The following is a 4,755-nucleotide window of genomic DNA, read 5'->3' as shown; positions in this document are numbered from 1 at the left end:
ATAATTCAGTGTTGGACTGATGTATATGAAATGGAGCGTTTGTTTTTATTTTGTCTCTCTCGCATGACACACTACATGCTATAGTTCTTGGGAAAAGGTGAATTTGAAAATTTGAAATATTCAGCTCATTTACAGTACTGTACTGTAAGATGAATTGAACAAATATGGTAACATGCAAATTGATGCATTCATCTTTCCCTTAAGTGCTTTGTGATGTCTTACTTTCTCTTACGCTTTTATTTTGTCGATTATTCATCCTGACGACTGTGGTTTTTTTCTTTTTGTCCTGTCTTTCTAAACAGTTTCAATACATTTGTATCATTAATGCAAAGCAATTACCTCAAGTCATGTTTGAAAGATGCTCCACAAATAAATGTGCCTCACCTAACTCTTTCTTTCTTCTGCCTGTCGATATTTTACTTTTCATATCCTTTCCTCTCCTCTCCCTCTTTGTCCTCTTGTGATTTTACCATAGAAACGACCGTGTTTACATCCTGTCTCTCTCAAGAAGATCTTGTTTATTCTTCAGAGTGCCAGTGCGGGAGTCTCGTACTATCATTCTGGAGGAAATACTATGAGTCGCGTGCCAGTCGCAGCAAACCACAAACCCAAGCTTGGTGGAGAGGGGCATTTTTCATACAAATCATGGAAAATGATTGTTAGCGAGCCACTGCCAGGCTGAGTGAACAGCCATAAATAGACTCCCTTTGCATGTAGTAACAGCTTTGAGCAACACAAAGGCAGACTGTAGCAACCATTGCCTATGGTATGGCTGGGTAAAAGGGCTCTTATTGTTTCTGTGCATTTCTGAGATAGTCATAAGATGCTGAGATGCTGTCAGGTTTAATCCACCAGGCATCAGAAGCGAACCTTTGAATATATTCTGTAAACTTGAAATTCCCATCATTTTCACTTCAGTCCTCCCCCTCCCAGCACCACAGGGCTTGACAGTGTGACAGAAAACTCTCTTAATGAACTTTGGTCCTCGACAAAACACTTTCATGACGTGATAAAAGGAGCTCCCTGGGATATGTATCTGGTGCTGCGATGATAAATACATAAATAACGTCAGGAGGGCTCCTTGAGCAGGAAAGTGTGACAGTACAAAGGCTGCAAGGAGCAAAGACTGATGTGGAATGTAACTACCCTGGAAGCTGAAGTCATATGGGGCTAATCAGTTCCAGTGATGCATCAATTACAAAAAGGTGGAACAGTGATGGTCAGCAACACGGTCAGAGACAGTAAAGATAAAAAGAGAGCGAATCAGATCTTTATGTGTGTCCTGCCTGTTGGGTGTCTTATCAGTGCTGCTTGAGAGGTCAAGTCAGGACACAAATCACACCCCCCGAGCTCGTCAGTCTCCTCTCAACTTACACAACAGTTGAGCTCCATCTGCTTCTCTTTTTCTCTCTCTGTCTCTCTCTTTTCTCTTCCCACTCCTGAAGTGTGTCGTTTCACCGTGATGTTTGTTGGCCCAAAAGTGGAGTTGCTTTGGTACAGGATGACGTGGTGGTACCTCCATGGTTCTCGGGGGCAGGCTTCTGGTTGGGTTTATGGTTTGTTTAGCCCTAAGGTCACGTTAGATTAGCACTTGTGCCAACCACAGAAGCACTTGGACTTACCAAAAGGGCACTCGTGCCAACCAAATAGTCACTTGGGCTTACCAAAGGAGCAGTTGGAGAAACCAAAAGGGTGCTTGAGAGGCATGCGGAACAAAATGTAGGCTCTTGGGACAACTACAAGAGCTTACCATAAGGGCACTTAGGTCAATTAGAGGGACACTGTGGCCAACCAGAGGGGCACTTGGGCCAACCAGATGGACATTGGCGGCCAACAAGAAGGGCTAATCAGGGGGTCACTGAACCAGACCAAATGGGACTTGAGCTGGTGGAGCACCTGGGTCAACCAACGGGGCACTGGGCTCAGTTGGAGAGGCCGATGGACATTGGAGCCAACCAGAGTTCCATGTTGGTAAACTATAGGCTCTGTAGTTTACCAGTGGGTGAAGGGTACTCACCCAAGGGACATTGTGAGCAAACTATGGGCACTTGGGCCAACCAAAGTAGCACATACAACCAGAGGGCATTCGGGCTGACTGAGCAGTCATTTCTAATGTTCTGATTTTTAGTGCTGTATTGCAGTCATGACTTTTCTGTTCATAGGGCCTTTAGGTAAAAAAATTATAATTTCTTATCAAACAAGACGATGAATATCGGTGTAACAAGCAGTTCAAATGGTAAAAAGAAAATGTATGCTAGATGAACTGAATAACAACTAGAAATACTGTTTGAAACAACTGCTGGTTCAATTCCCAAAGAGCATAATGCAGGCTCAGTTGATGCTGGTGACCACCCATGGGTCTACCATTCAAGTCAGCACTAGATACAGGCCCCATTGCTTGGTGTCTTTTGGGCCCGAGTCTCTCTGAGACTTATTTGTTCAAACCCACAGAGCTCTGGAGACACACCTCCAGCGCTCACACACACACACACACACACACACACACACACACACACACACACACACACACACACACACACACACACACACACACACACACACACACACACACACACACACAAACACAGGTTTGCATGATAGCTGAGTACAGTAGATACAGTCTCAAATGTTTTTTTGTGAGTTTTCCTATTTACATTTTAAACTGGTTCAGTTATGAATGTTATTTTTCAGCCCAATTACACAGTCAGAGTCCAATATAATTCAGATTGAACATTTAAAGATGTTTTGTACAATAAAGCTCTGTAAATTGCAGACTAATCTGGCAGTGTGATTGAACTATTATTGGTTTTGGTCCAGGATGTGACTGATTATTCTTGGTTCCAGTCAAATTATTCATTTTCTCTTCTGTTTTTTTACTCACAACTGTACCAATCCAATGTACAACTCTTGGCCCTTAACAACTTTCTCTTTAGATGAGGAAAATGTGTATGCCTATATACTTAGCAGATGTGCCCTGTTGTTTTTTTTTTGTAAATATCAGTAAATACTACATATCATTTCAATTCAATTAGAACTTTTATTTCCCTCAAAACACTTATGCTGTAGTTTGACCCACTTTAAGGAATCTGTAAATACTTTTTTACTCTCAAATGCAGAATGAACTCCATGGCAAAGGACATGGCATATGTCCTCACTGCGCCTGTGTCCTGAGATGGCCCCAACAGTCTAACCGCCACACCCACATTCCTCAGCTATGTGCTCACAAGCGTCCTCTCTGCCCCCCCCCCCCCCTTACCCTCTCCCTCCTACTTCGCCCTGACACCAAAACCTTGGCCAACATTGCTGCGCACTGTAATGAAATAATGAACTGCAAACACTACTTTTTCTCCCTTGATACGGGGGGTGAAACATACTGAGTGCCACTTCTTGAACTAAGTTGGGCCTTCCAAGCTCTTCTCTACATGCTCGTGGCTAAACAGAGTGTTATGCGTGCAGTTTCTGGGATAGGATTCATTTCAGCAACGGTACCTTGATGCTTATTCTCATTTCACGGAAACTTTCTTTCGTGTGAAATTCAGCCCTGCAGGAATGAGCAGGAGGATAAACATTTTAAAGTGAGACAAAGAGACAAAGAGTCAGTCTAGTCTGCAACTTCTTAAGAATACTTCTTAGCCAGGGTGCTTTTTTATGAGACTAGTCCCCAGTGGCTTGTCTAGTTAAAGGCTATCTTTTACTCTCAAGTCAAAGTCAAAGACACTATGGGGCCGGGGAGACTGTGCAGTTTGCTGTCTGGGGTGACTGGGTTCAGTGGTAGGGGGTGCATCGTGTGGAATGTGGCTATAAGAAAAAGCCAGGAGGAATCATTGTAGAAATGGGAAGAAATGAGATGCCAGAACTGGGAGTGCAGCAGTGTCTTTTATAAAACAAGCCTCTGTGCATGCCTTGAACCTCCTGTTCTAGGATTTTGTATCCTCCTGTGACAATGCTTACTTTACTGTTAGTTCCAGTGTGGACGCTGCATGAAAAGACAATACTCTTTGATTGTCAAGCAAAAGGTTGATGGCTGACAATGTATATACCTTTTGGCTTTTTGACTTTAGTTTTTTTTCTATTCCGAACATAACTAATGTTACATTATATCAAAATCCTACTACACTTTGATAATAACCCTCTGCACCTTTTAATAGACGTCTTGTCAAGTACTGTAGGTGTTGTGACACCCATGAGTCACTTTGACCTGGAAATGTCACATAGCTCGTTAGTTGGGATGGAAATGTGACCTGAGGCCACACAACCTCAGACAATCATCTCCTGTAAAGCCGCTCTCCAGTTTGGATATTACAACACTCAGTGCTAAAGAAGAGCAATGGTATACCAGTGAATCAGGTGCTGACTGCTCTGGAGGCAGGAATCAGTGGTAGTAGTAGTGGCTGATGTTATGACAGAGCTCTTGCTAGTAGCTATAGATTTTGAATAAATCATAATTTATGCAAAGATGTATTGCGCGTTTGATTTTGGCATTCAAAAATCTGACCTTGCTTATTTTTATTCTGAAATGTAATTTATTTGGTTCCACCAACTGTGTTTCAGGCATGTTTCAGACAACCAAGTAGATTGCTTCTGTGCGACAAGGTAATGTAAGCTCAATAGCCCACTTACTAGCCTTCCACCTCATCTCCCAGCCTTCGTCAGCACACATGGTGACAGATTACGTCTCTTGATCATGTTTGTACCAAACCCAAAACTTCTGCATGCAATATCTTTGTTATTGTTGAATGACAAATCGGACACATC

The sequence above is a fragment of the Melanostigma gelatinosum genome, assembly GCF_949748355.1.
Source record: "Melanostigma gelatinosum genome assembly, chromosome: 7".
Classification (NCBI taxonomy): Eukaryota; Metazoa; Chordata; class Actinopteri; order Perciformes; family Zoarcidae; genus Melanostigma; species Melanostigma gelatinosum.
Note: the sequence above shows the minus strand (reverse complement) of the source record.